A 15,047-nucleotide genomic window follows, 5' to 3' on the forward strand; every position below is an offset into this window, starting at 1 on the left:
GAACTGACTCCCTCCTGCTAGCTGTCACCTGACTGTTGAGCACACACAAATACAATAATAACAAGTTAAATTTAACCAAAAAGAACTGTTTTTTTTTTTTCTTTTTTTTGGGGGGGGGTTGGAGACAGTCTCATTATGTAGCCCTGGCTGGTCTGGAACTTGCTATACTCCAGGCCTACCTGGAACACACACACACACACACACACACACACACACACACACACACACACACACCGCCTCTCTCTCCCAGGTTTAAACATTGACTATTTTCATGTTAGCTTCTCAGTGTTTTCTTTCCTTAGTTAATCCAGGACTTTCAGGCGCTTCTACATATTTTCCTTTCTCATTACACTAATGTTTAAAGGCCAGAGAAGGAAGGCAGCATACTGTCTTAAAGACATAGAGTTAGTGACAAAATGGGCTTTTTGTGTGTTTGTTGTTTCAAGACAGGATTTCTCTGTGTGTAGCCCTGGCTGTCCTGGAACTTACTTTGTAGACCAGGATGGGCTTGAACTCATAGAGATCTACCTGCCTCTGCCTCTCTAGTGCTGGTATTGAAGGCATGGTCCATACACCCAGCAAAGCAGGAATTATAATCCAGGTGAGACTGGGAAAATTTGGACACACGAGACAATGGTTACACTCAGACGTGGTTACATTAAATGGCAGATGAGTGGGTGTTGAGGTGGCCATCCAACGAGGAGAGAACACAGCTTCCGGAGTCACAGCTGGCATTGCCTACCTCCACGTTCATTTTTATCTCTGCCTTCTCTGAGACCGAGTAGTGGACAGTCAGTAAATATTTGCTGGATGAATCAAGAGCAGAGAAAGGGCAAAGGCAAACCCATGACTCACTCGATTTCTGTTCCCAAAGCCCCAAGTTCCCTAACTTCACAGAAGAACACAAAGAAGGGAAGTGAGTGGTTCTAGGAAAAGAGCATGGGCTTCCAGCGGGCTGTGCCTCTTGCTAGCAGTGTGACCACTGAGCAACTCCTCAGCTTCCCCATTTGGACTACATGAACATTTTCCAACGTTTACTTTATGCTGCACTAATTATCTTCCCATTTAAACACTTTATGAAACCCTACATTTCTGCCTGTCAGAGTTTCTGATAGCCATGCGATCACTTTGAATTGATAGAACCCCAGACAAAAGTAAAGAAACAAGCCTTTAGCCAGTGTATGTGACTTCTCTTATCATTTGGAAATGGTAAATAATCCACTTGGACTCTAGCCCAAAGATCACCGAGGTTACTTCCCAACTCAACCATCTTTTAGGCATCTCAATACAGTTCAGCACAGGTTTTCAGACTCCTCTGGTCCACTAACTCGAAGGATCCAGTGTCTGTGAAACTGTCAAGTACACATAAGAGCTATGTAATTCTCAAAGCCCAAGATAGTTGTATGTAAAGAAACTGAGGTTTGAGCAGGGCATGGTCGTGCAAGCCTTTAATTCCTGCACTCAGGAGGCAGAGACAGACAGATCTCTGAGTTCAAGGCCAGCCTGGTCTACCAAGTGAGTTCCAGGACAGATAGGGCTACACAGAGAGACCCTATCTTGAAAAAAACAAAATGAACAAAAAAGAAAGAGAGAAATTAAGGCTGGACTCAAATGAAGGCCCTCTGACTGCAAACACCAACTTCCTTTCCAGATGGCAGGAGAAGGGAGGAAAGAGATTGTGGTGCTGTAGAAAAAGGAAAATGAGGGGCTGGAGAGATGACTTAGGGGTTAAGAGCACTGACTGCAGCTGACTGGTGGCGCATGCCTTTAATCCCAGCACTCGGGAGGCAGAGGCAGGCGGATCTCTGTGAGTTCGAGACCAGCCTGGTCTACAAGAGTTAGTTCCAGGACAGCCTCCAAAGCCACAGAGAAACCCTGTCTCGAAAAACAAAAACAAAAAAACAAAAACAAAAACAAAACAAACAAACAAAAAAAGAGTTCAATTCCCAGCAACCACATGGTGGCTCACAACCATCTGTAATGTGATCTGGTGCCCTCTTCTGGCACGCACTGTATACATGATAAATAAATAAATAAATCTTAAAAAAAAAAAAAAAGGAAAAGGACCAGTAAATTCTTCCACTCACCACTCAACCTTGCGGGGGGGAGGGGGGGCGAGGGAGATGAAGGAGAAAGCCCAGAATGGAGAGGTTTGTCTTAGTGGCCACAGGCAGGTCTGTCCATACTTGATCCACCCTCCTGATGCCACAGCTGGGTTGAGTCACCCCATCTCCTCCCTCACAGGAAAAGTGCTCCTGTCATCCTGAACTAGGACTCACAGGTAGCTTTAGGAGTGTGTAGTTAGTGTCTGATGTCATTCTTAGAGCATAGAATTTGCCTCTGGGAAAACCCCACTGGCTGGCCACATCCTTTCCTGCTCTGCTGTTTCCTTTTCCTTTTGAAGGCTCAGCTTTTGGGTTCCTACCTTGCTGAGTCCCGGAAATGGCCACCATCCTATGTCTTAACCTGACTCCAACAAGGAAACCAAGAGCCAAGGGAACCATGACAGTTCTCTTCACCAACCTCCTTAGCCTGTTCTTGAAATTTGATCAAAGGATCTAGGAAATGTCACAGACTTGCTGTATGACCTTAGTCAAGTCCCTTGGTGGGCCCTAATATTCCAAGCTATAAAGGAAAAGCCAGGGATTGGATTCCAGCTTCCAAATGCAATACCCTGTGACGTCAGAACTGCTTGAGAAACAGGGCATGTTTGGATTCTTCTATAAAAGCAGAGCATACAGATCAATCTCTTGGGACTAATGAGCTAGTTCAGCAAACAAACTAATGAGCTTGTTGCCAAGCCAAAAGACCCAACTTCAGTTCCTGGGACCTGCACAGTAAGAGGAGGGAACTGACTCCTGAGACTCGTCCCCTGACCTCGGAAAGCATGTGGGGTGTGTGTGTGTGTGAGTGTGTGTGTGTGTGTGTGTGTGTGTGTGTGTGTGTTGTTAAAGATAAAACCCAGGGCCTCATACGTCATACAAACACTGCGCTATTGAATGATAATTCCAGTACAAAATCTGTACATTTAAAGCTAATCCCAAGCTAGGCATGGTGACACAAACATGTGATCCTTACACTTTGGGGTCTAGAGGCCAAGACAGGATCATGAGCTCCAGAAAGCTTGGATACATAAAGATATCTTGTCTTGATAGTAAATAATAGTAATAATAATAACAATAATCAATTTTAAAATAGTGAACCAGAGTTACATAATCGGCAACCACAGATTATCTGTAGTTGGCCCCAAAACCAACTCCTCCATCCAACAGAAAGTTTCTCTGTGACCTTGATGTGTCTTTGGATGTCCCTGGGCTTTAGGGTTTTTTTCCATTTGTAATATGAGGGGGTTGGACTAGAATAACTGGTCCCCAAGGGCCTTTCCCACACTGCCAAGTCTGTGGTTACAAACTTATGAATGAAATTCAAACTTTGGGTCAGAAGCAAAGGTGGCAAACAGCCACAAGCTGGGACAAACTGTCCTCTGAGTGTCTAGTCATTTAGTCGCTTACATCAGCCCCACACCAGGCCTAACTACAAGGATGTAAGGACAATTAGTTCTAGGTCAGTGTCTGATCTACCCTAGTAAGTCACTCAAGTGACATGAGGTTATTTAAAATTAAAACCTGGCTCTACTGCAGCCTCATTTCACACCCTCCTCTCCCACCATAATGGTTTTCTCTTCCACAACACAGGGATTACAGTAGCACCCCTATTGTGGGCTGTACTGAGGAGCAAATGTGTGCTTAGCCTGATAAGCAGTCGGTGTTGTGTAAATGTTAGCAGTATGAATTACTGCTGTTATTTCTTCCTTTGGAATGTGGGAGTGGAAATACCTAAGCTCTCAGAGTTGAGACAAGGATCTTCCTCTAAGCATCAGACAGAATAAACCCAGAGCTTATGGTTCCTTCTGTGACTGTCTGTCCGTCTTTTCGTACTGGAGTCTGGACCTAGGACCTTGCTCATGCTTGGCCAGTACTCTACTGTCGATTTGTTTCCTTGGCCCTGTTTTCACTTTGTATTTTCGGGCAGAGTGTCAGTTGCTCAGTACTCCTGACTGGCTTTGAACTTGTGATCCTCCTGTCTCAGCCTCTGGCATAGCTCAGATTACAGGCCTGTGCCACCAGGGCCAGCAGCTTCTCTATGCAGTCCTAGCCCCACACCTCTGCTCCCCTCCTCCCTCCTGAGATTGCTCCATAGCCCTGCTCACGTTTCCTTTTGGGGAATAGTTTGTGGAAGTTCTTTGGAGACAGGTTATGCAACACTGTGCTCACACTTTTTGGAAACTCCATGTGGGAGGCTGGCATTCGTTCCTATTCTCCACATCACTGACTAGCCTGGACTCTGGCCAGTGAGTTCCTTTCTTAGAATGGAAACTGGAGAGCGAGCTCATTGGCTGCCTGTTTTCTCCTCCAAACAGAGAACACTTTGTTACTCTGGTTGCAACAACGGCTGTGCGCACATGTATTTGAGGAGTAACATTTGCTGGGCACCTACTGTATGCCACAGGCTTCCGTTATCTCATTTGGCCCTTATTTGACTTCTAAAACAAGCCTGTGAGAAGTAAATACTATTAGTATTCACACTTAGCAGATAAGGAACCTGAGGCTCAGAGAAAGGCACTATTTGCCCAAAGCCACGCCTCCAGAAAGGGCAGGGCTGAACTCCAACCCAGGTCTGTCTATTACCTCTTCCCCACAAAGTGCACTGGATGTTACAGTTTACACAAAACTCTCACTTACGTAACCTCGTCTGTTTTCCCCAGCAGGGTGAGCATAAATATTGCTCCCATTTCACAGATAACTGAGGCTCAGTGGAGGAAAACACTCACAGTCAGCTGGTGCATGGTGGGTCTTCTCTACAGAAATAAACAAATGAAGAACCACAATGACTACAGCTGCAGCTCAGAGGTAAAGCTGTAGAGTAACAAACACAAGGTCCTGGATTCCATCCCCAGTGCTGCCACCCAAACAAAACAATGCTAACATAATTGAGAAACACCTGAAGTATGTATGTATCTTCACTCCACAAATTGCCAATTCTTCCCTGCACACCAGAGGAGGGGAGAAACAGGTTTCTGTGTTCCAAGCCTGATCACTGATAGTTTTCTGCAAACCATCTCTCCATGGCGGTGGGTGATGCCAGGCATGATAGTGGGTGGCTGGGCCTCTGGCTGGATGGTACCGTTTCTTTTAAATACAAGACTCTGCTCCAGGCATTAGATACTGATTTCCAAGACACCTTGGAAAGGAAGAAGAGAGGTGAAATATTCTCAAACGATGACATCCCCACTTCACAACACAATTTCTTATCTAATTCTTTTTTGCTTTGTTTTTGTGGCAGGATCTCATTGTATAGTCCAGGCTGGCCTGGAACTCATTATGTAGCCCAGGTTGACCTCAAACTCATCTTTGTGTTCAGCCACTCAAGTGCTGGAATTGCAGCATGTGCTATCATGCTTAGCTTTTAGCATTCCGAACCCTGTCATAGACACAACTCCCTCTCCCTGCCTAGAAATGACTCTATGCTCTTAGTGTTAACACTCAGATTTTTATTTTTTTTAAGTTGTTCGTTTATTTGATAAATATCCATTGGGCCTATATTGTTTGTCGTGAACTGGTTCCGATGGCATAAATGAATAGAGTTAATGAAGAGGAAAGTGCTAGCCTCACGAAGGCCACAGACAAGCAGGTCAGGAGGTAATGCAATATTTAATATCAAGGATGAAAAGTGTGAAGGGGCTGGTGAGGCAGAACAGCTGGTAAAGGCACCAGCCCCTATCAACTCACAATACCCCTGGGACATGAACAGAGGAACAGAGTTTGGGGAACACACGGGAAGAGGTGAAAGTCAGGGAGGAGAGTTGTTAGTTTATCTGCCATGTTCTTACAAGTGTTTCTGAGTGCTTACTAAGTAGCTGGCACTGTGCTAGGCTGTGAGATACAGCATGAATGCAAAAGAGAAACAGTCCCTCCGCCTCTGGGCCTTTGAGTGCAAGGGGGTAATGTACAAGAAACAAGGACCAGCACAAACACAAAGCTATGAGCATGGAAGTGTGGAGGGCTGGTGAGATGACTCCGTGGGGAAAGGTGTGCACAGATGATGTCATGAGGGCAACCCCTTGAGCCCACTGTACCCAAGACTGTCTTCTGAACTTGACATGCCTGTTATGGCACACATACAGTCACACCCCCTCCCCCCCAAAAAAAAACCCCTAACAATAACAACAAAGGAAGCTGTGTAAAAGAATTTGAACAGGGACACAAGCTGGTCGTAGTAGAAGATGTCTCTGAGGAAGTAGCATTTCAAATTCATCCTGAAAGGTGAGGAGTGCAAGCCAGGGCAAGGACAAGCAAGTCATTGTAGTCAGAGTGTTTCTAACAGCCAGGTTGTCAGCAAACAGATGGAGAAAAAAAGCAAAACCAGAGACATGGGACGAATCACTGTGGATGTGCACAAGATGACGGTCAGAGCCAGGCACGTTTAAGATTGTAGAGTTATGCACCTCATAGCCCCGTGTTAGCAATGAACCCGAGGCTTTGCACACATTAGGTAAGCAAGTCCTCTGCATGGAGTCCTTACCTCACTTCCCTGGGACCTTTCTCTGTGCCCAAGCTCTTTATAATATACATATACTGGTCTCAGTAACATTGCAGCACAGGTGCACGGCCTGCTCTTTGACCAGATGTTGAATTAGGGAAGAGGACTTCAAGGGAGCACAGAAAACTTGGGAGGCTAAGGAAAGCTCAGAGAAATGCCTGGTTCACTGTCCTGCAATCCTCACTGCACTCAGCTCCCAGAGCCGGGCATGCAAACTGCATGGCATCATGCCCACTGCACAGAAGTGCCCAGGTGATGATCTGTGTCAAACACTCAGCACCAGTAGGGGGTTGTGGGATTAGCCCAGGGCCAGAATCCAAGGGATGGCTTTCCAAGTGAAGCTTTGCCTGGAGACAACCTGTTGATTTCCTCTAAGCTTTGGTTTCCCCTGCTGCTGCCGGGTGACTACAACTGTGAGGTGTAGCTCAGAGGTAGAATGCTTGCTCAGTGCCAAGTATAGAAAGGGGCAGGGAAAAGGGGCTGTGGCAGCACCAGCCCTTTAAAATGATTGTGCGAGTATGCTTGCTCGTTTGTTCACCTGTGCGTGTGGGTGCGCATGTGTGTTATCTAGAACAGGAAGCAGGGCTGGAAGTTCAGTGGGACAGAATGGAAAGGCAGACATAATCAAAGAAAACCTGCGTTTGAATCCTATACTAGTCAGCTTTTGCTGCGTAATCAACAGCCCGAGACCTCAGTGGTAAACAGCAATGGCACATATTACTCTGTGGTGGGTTTGGAGGTCAATTGGGGAGGCTTCATTACAGTTTTGCTGTCACTTCTCCGTTCTTGCCTGTAAAACAAGAGATAAACTACTGACTTCATGAGGTCAAGGTGAGGACACTGTTAACATTCTCAACTCGGGATGTGAGAAGCTGGATGTCCGTCTACTCTTTAAACCAACTGATAATGCAGACTGTGGTCTCGGTGGCAGATCTCTAGTCACAGAACAATAGATGTTTACTGGGGATGCCAATGAGAATAGCTGTCCCCAATACAGACTAGAGGAGAGAGACCCAGTAAGTCAACAGAAGGGAGACAAGCAGACACCCAGGGAAGAGAAGCCTCTCAAAAGACCATGCAAGCTTAAAGGGCTGGAACTAAGGCAGCACACATCTGGTGAAAGCAGGGATCTAGCAAGTTCCAAGGAAGGAGGAAGAGGAGAGTGAGAGGGTAGGGTGAGGGGAAGGATGGGGAGGAAGAGAAGAGGGAGGCTGAGGCATGGTGGTGCACACCTTTAATCTTCCCAGCACTTGGGAGGCAGAGGCAGGCGATCATTGTAAGTTTGAGGCCAGACTGATCTACGTAGTGAGTTCCAGGACAGCCAGGACTATATGGAGAGATCCTGTCTCAGGGGGAATAAAAGAAAGAAGGAAGGAAGGAGAAGGAAAGAAAATCTGCAGATAAGTTTATGAGCCCAGAAAACCACTATAGTATGTGTGCTTTCCCTTAGTCTTTGTTTAGAGTCCACTTCTCCAAGTCCCCTTTCTGTCCCTACCCCCTCTTCATCTCTTTTCCTATCTCAGTATATAGCACACCAATTCTCCATCCTCTGGCCTCTGCCTTCTCAGTGCTGGGGTTATAGGTGTGTGCCTCTGCATCTGCTCTCTCTCTCTCTCTCTCTCTCTCTCTCTCTCTCTCTCTCTCTCTGTCTCTGTCTCTCTCTGTCTCTCTTCCTTCCTTTCTTTGAGGTATTTGAGGAGGCATGTTTCTTACATTTGTGAGAGCTGGATTTAGAGCAAGAAGATGTTAACTCAGAGTATAGTCCACAGTGTTGTCACGCGACAAAACTGTTCTTCAGGAGACATCTACTCACCCTAGGTAGAGATCCCACAACAGACCAAAGTACAGCTACCACCAAAGTCTAACTTGGTGAGCCAATGGTTTTATTGGGGTTACTTGCAGAAATGTGGGTGAGGGGTTACTTTCAGGAACAAAATGAATCAAAGACAGCTGCATCACCCAGGCTCACCCCAGTATGGGTGATAGCTCACAAACGCTGGGGACCTGGAGCACACTGTATAGCTTGCTCGCAGCTCCACAGGTTGGATAATGTCCTTTCCAAGTGGCACTGGTCTAAACCTCCTACTCGCAGCTGGTCTCTGCTTCTTCCAGACAGCTGGTCTGGTCTCAGAGTCTTAGAAGCTTTTGCTTTCATGGTTTCCTCTGACAGGGAGGGAGGGGCCTAGTGGATCTGGTCAATTTCAGGGATTTCCTGAAACTATTTTGCCTTCCCGCTTAAGGAGCTTCCCTTCAGGATGCAATGTTTTTGTTGTTGTTTGGTTTGGTTTTTTGAGACTGGGTTTCTCTGTTTAGCCCCAGCTGTCCTGGAACTCACTCTGGAGTTCATACTGGCCTTGAACTCAGAGACCTGCCTGCCTCTGCCTCCCAAGTGCTGTGATTAAAGGCATGTGCTACCAGACACAGCAGGTAATATGGATAGATACATCTGTGGGCAAGGCAAATATCCTTGCCTTGTGTACCTCATATCCGACAGGCAAAACAGATGACAAACAAGCAAAAAACCAAATCCATGATGTCAGATGAGGAAAAAATTAGGCAAAGCACAGAGTAACTGGGGGAGTTATTTTCAGAACCTGCAAATACCTCTGGTGGCTGCTGACTCCCAGTACTGGCCTTGGTTTGCCTATCTCACAATGGAGGCACTGTTGGACCCAGTGACCTAGGAGGAACCTTCTGACCAGAATGTTTCCAGTTTCTGTGGTTATGCAAGGCAGCGGCGGCAGCAGCTGGACGTTCCATAAACTCTTCAAAGTCCAGGCTGTCTTATGTGGAACTGGGGAGAAGTTTGTGTGGAGTGAGGAAGATCAGAAAGCAATGGCACCATTCTGGGAGAGAGAATGCCACGATCCAGTCCCTTAGCTGTTCTGAAAACAGTGCTGAAATGACCCGTGTGCTATGTGGGCTGCTCCTGGGGAGATGAATGTCTCAATATGCTTACATGTGAGAAGATCTCTTTGAAGTGGTTTATGGCCAAGGCATTGGGCTAAGCACCATACTGTCCACATTCTTCCGATGACTACAGAGTGGTATATGAGGACATGGAAGCACAGAGAGGTAGTGTCTTGCTCCAGATCACATAGCCAGGAATGTAGCCCCATTCAGTCTAATTGAAGAGCCATCTAACCCAAGAGGGGAAGGGAAAATTACTCAAAAGGAGGAACACTGGACATCGTGGAAGGAGAGATGAAAGTTAGAAGGTGAAGGATCCAGAACTTCCAGGAGATGGAGCATCTAATGACAGTTTGGAGAACCTCGGGCTTGGAGCCTCTGATGTTCCAGGAATGCACCCAGCCTGAGTTTGAGAGAAGGGAGAACACTTCCCTGCTCTGTCACAGGCCATGTCTCTGCTGATTTTTTAAGTTCTGTTGGAGAAGGCTGCCTGATGATACTCCAAATCACTTTCATTTGCTTGAAATGAAGCTAGGGGATGACACAAGTATGTGGCCCAAGGTGTTCCTTGGACTCCCTCCAACTCAGGGCTAGAAAATAAGGAAATGGGCCGGGTGTTGATGGCACACAACTTTAATCCCAGCACTCGGGAGGCAGAGGCAAGTGGATCTCTGTGAGTTTGAGGCCAGCCTGGTCTCCAGAGTGAGTGCCAGGATAGGCTCCAAAGCTACACAGAGAAACCCTGTCTCAAAAAACCAAAACCAAAACAAACAAACAAACAAACAACTAAAATAAGGAAATGGAAGCAGATCCAGCAGGGCTGAGTATGCGCCATGTGCATCCACCCCATCCCCGTTCTCCTAATCGCCCAGGAGCCTGGGAACAAACTGACTTGCAAACTTTCCTCCATCCCCGAGATTCCTGGAACCAACTTCTGACTATAAAAACTACGTAAGGGGCTGCTGTGATGGCTCAGTGCATAAAGTGCTTGCTTACAAGCCTGTGACTTCAGAATTCCATCCTTTATGGAATAAAGTTGCAAGGAGGGAACCAAATGCACACACTAACCCCTCTGACCCCACATTTTCATCACCACACATGTGCAATACCCCTTTATTACACACACACACACACACACACACACACACACACACACACAGTAAATCAAGATTTTTAAAACTAGATTTTGTCTCTTTTTCTTTCTTTCTTTCTTTTTTTTTCTGTTTTGCTAAACTTCAGCTCCACACAGGACCTTAACTTGCTATTATAAATTGTGTGTGTGTGTGTGTGTGTGTGTGTGTGTGTGTGTGTGTGTAGGTCAGAGGTCAACCCCAGCTGTCATACCCTAGTAGCTATTATGCTTTTTTTAATTTTTTGCAGAGTATTACTATGTAGCTCTAGCTGGCCTGGAACTCAGAGATTTGCTTGCCTTTCACTCCTGAGTGTTGAGATTAAAAGAGGGAACCACCACTATTTTTTTTAAGCAGGGTCTCTCATTGGTCTGGAATTGGATCGAATGAGTAGGTTAGACTGGCTGGCTTCAAGCTTTCGGTAATCCACCTGTGTCTGTCTCCCTAGAGTAGTGTTTCTGATGCATACTCTCCGCTCCCAATCCAAGAATCCCAGGTTCAATTCCCATAAACTCACAGATAACTGCATCAAAACATATTTGTACCCCTTCTAAGAGATTCTCAGAACCTGGAAAAAGGATAACGAAGTCCATAGTTCCACGTGGTTGGGACAGTCTTGCCAAATACTTTTGCTTATTATAAATTAGACATTTTGAACCTGTTCTGGAGGTACTCTCCCCGAGTTACTATCATTTTAAAGCAACATTTTTAAGTTTGCAGCTAACAATTTTCAATAGTTGTGTAAATAGTTGCAAGGATCATACTTCCCAGTTTATTATAAATTCATACACTTACAAATAAAGTGTTTACATTGTTCTTTTAGAAGTATCTCATTGAATCAAATGCCCTAACAGTTGGCTATTTTCAACAATCCATCTAAAAAGAAAAACAGAAAGGAACAGGGGCTGGAGAGATGGCTCAGTGGTTAAGAGCACTGGCTGCTGCTGCATAGGACCCAGGTTTGGTTCCCAGCACCCATGTGATGGCTTCCCACCATCTGTAACTCTAGTTCCATTTCCAGGGGATCTGATGCCCTCTTCTGCTTGCTTCCTCAGGCACCAGGTGATGCAGGCAAAACACTCGGACACATAAAATAAAAATAAATCTTTAAGAAAATACACGAACAAAGTTTACCTTATTGCAATTTCTACTCACACTTGAATTTACACTCCACATTCTGCCACAGAATTTCCTCATATTCTATTTTTTACATAAGAGACTTATTGATGACTTCTGTACGTTTATGTGGGTGGACTCAAGTGTATGAACGTTCACCACGTGAGAACCCCATCTCCCCAGCTCCTCTATTTGTTGCATGAAACAGTTTCAATATATGGACCAGCTGGTCTCAGATTTGCTGTCCTTCTGTCTCTACAGCCGTGGCTCTTCTGGTGATCACTCTACAGACTAGGCTGGCCTCGGACTCACAGAGACCCACCTGCCTCAGCCTCCGGAGAGCTGGGATTAAAGGCCTGTGCCACCATGCTTCAGCCCATATTACACCTTTTTAAAAAGTCTTGTAATAATTTAAGCAGCTTTCTTTTTCTTTTCATTTTTTTAAACCTTATTTTTCGAGACAAGGTTTCTCTGTGTAACAGTCCTGGCTGTCCTAGAACTCACTCTGTAGACCAGACAGGCTTCGAACTCACAGAGATCCACCTGCCTCTAACTCGCTGGGATTAAAGGCGTACATCACCACCACCTGGCTTTTTTGCTTTGTTTTGTTTTCCAGACTGGGTTTCTCTGTGTAGCACCGGCTGTTCTGGAACTCACTCTATAGACCAGGTTGGCCTTGAACTCACCTGCCTTGGCTTCCTGGGAGCTGGGATTAAAAAGTTCTGTGCCACCAGCAGCATGCATGCCCAGATTTTAAAGAACACACCCCCCATTTTTACATTTTAATTGGGGGGAAAGAAAGCATAAATGTATGTGAACTTACATGGGTGATGGGATGAGCTAGTTTACGGTAGTACTGACATCAGATGAAGCATATAAGGTTTAAAGTGTGCGCTTTGACACAGAGCCAAGAGCTGAGGCTGTAGTCAGTGGTAGAGCACTTGCCTGCCCAGGATGCATGAAGTCCTGGCTTTGATCCCTAGCACAGCAGCACCAAAACTAAAATAACTATACAGTCCTAAAACCAGTGCTAACAAGTTTGATCAATACTTATTAAGCAGAAAAAGTGAAATTTTGTTGAGAATGTCTGTCTTACTGCAGATCTTCTTAATTTGGTAATTTATTGCTCACACTAGGATGGGACAGATTTTAGCTACAACTCTACCCCTAGTTTTCATTTTGATGTTTCCCAGATGTCAGCATCAGGAAATGCTTCAGAAGAATCAAATCTGAGGAACTCCGTGAGCTACTTGTAAATACTATTACTATAAGTTGAATTACATAAACTTATTATATATACACATATATACGTGTGCGTGTGCTTGTGCATGTGTGTGTGTGTGAATGAAAGGCAGGCAGTACATCTCAGTGGCAGGGTGCTTGTTTAGTTTATGTGTCTTTAGTTCAATCACCAGTATGCTATAAACTGTTATGGTTCTAGAGTCTTCAGAGATTCACCAGTCTGAAAATGAATACATTTTAACAAAGCAGAGGCTTTTATTCCAGTAATTGAGCCAGGTCTACACCCTGGACTGGGGACTCCCAATCCTATCTCCTAGCCACATAAGTTAGGGGTTTATAAAAGCAAAGAACATAAAGTTACATTGTTTTTTATTTTTATTTTAGTGTTTTGGTTTGTTTTTGAGACAGGGTCTCTCTATGTAGCTCTGGATGTCCTGGAACTAGCTCTGTTGACAAGGCCCGTCTCCAACTCACAGAGATCCGCCTGCCTCTGCCTCCCCAGTGCTGGATTTAAAGGGGTGCGCCACCATTGCCCACTACTTTGTTTTGTTTGTTTTTACATTCTGTTTTTTAAACTTATGTCTTGCAGGTGTCCAGTTATCTCCAGCAAAAACAAACTTTTGTTTACAGAAGTAGAAACACAGTTAACCTTGTGACCTATTACCTTGTATAAACAGCAAGTTTTGTTAAAGCTGTACAGGACCAGGCAATGACAAAAACAACCCTTAAAATACCTTGACATTTGGAGGTCCGATTTTGTTTTGTAATTCTAAGCACTGCAATTTTAAAACTTTGAAACATAAAGGTAGCTATCAGCATGATCACCATCATAAAATAAACAAACCTGAAGGAAATCACTCAAAACTTGCCACTTCTGAATTTTCTCACTATCCGTTTATTATTTATGTTCTTATGATTGTTTACAGCAGCCAGCCATGGCCTAGGCCTGTGATGCCAGAGATTTGGGAAGGGTCCATAGGAGTGTCATGAGTTTAAGGCCAGCTTGGGCCGATTTAGCCAGATCCTGCCTTGAAGTGAAAATAAATTTTGAAATGTTAATACCTATTGTGTGACATAAGTGTTGCAGACCACTTCCCAATTCCGTGTTCAGTAAGGGTTCATTGGTGAGCTGAAATCAGCCACAGTGGGAGCATTTACACCATAGAAATTGACAGAAGGCACAAATTAGCCCTCCTCCCTCCTCTACTGCTGGGTGAGCTGGAAGTGGTGAGAAGTTCCTTTTCGAGTTTTGTTACCATGATGACAGGTGACTGAGAGTAGCAGCTGTCACCAGAAATTACTTCTAGTGAGTTACCTCCTGACAGATACGTTAGGCCTCCTTCAGTCCCATGGAAAGCAAAGACTGTAAACCATTTGAATTGTAAAATGATCTTTCCTTCCTTCCTTCCTTCCTTCCTTCCTCCCTCCCTTTCTTTTTTTTTTTTTGTTTTTGTTTTTTGTTTTTTTTTTGTTTTTCAAAACGGGTTTCTCTGTGGCTTTGGAGGCTATCCTGGAACTAGCTCTTGTAGACCAGGCTGGTCTCGAACTCACAGAGATCCACTTGCCTGTGCCTCCCGAGTGCTGGGATTAAAGGCCTTCACCACCTATGCCCGGCCCTCCCTTTTTTCTTGAGAATGGCTCTGGTTGTGTATCACTGGTCAGCCTAGAACCTGAAATGTAAACCAAATTGTTCTCTCTCTCTCTCTCGAATCAGAGTATCTCTACATAGCTCTGGATGTCTTAGAACTCAGTGTGTCCACTAGGCTGGTCTTGAACTCAGAGATCTACCTGCTTCTGCCTCTTGAGTAATGGTGTTAAAGCATGCACCACCACACTCAGATCACGAGAAAGGATTTATTGTGGTTAATTTCTTTTCTCTGTGCCCAATTTTTAGGGAAGTATATTAAAATAGTTGAAAACAATTGGTCATCATTAAGTCTGTGAGGGGAAAAACCCACGATCAATATTTGAAAATTGTTTTTCTCTCAAGGTTTTCTGCCACAAGAGTCTTTGATTCTTGGAAAATAACTAAGGAACAGAATAAAGGAA

Source organism: Cricetulus griseus, chromosome 6 (assembly GCF_003668045.3).
Source record: "Cricetulus griseus strain 17A/GY chromosome 6, alternate assembly CriGri-PICRH-1.0, whole genome shotgun sequence".
Taxonomy (NCBI): Eukaryota; Metazoa; Chordata; class Mammalia; order Rodentia; family Cricetidae; genus Cricetulus; species Cricetulus griseus.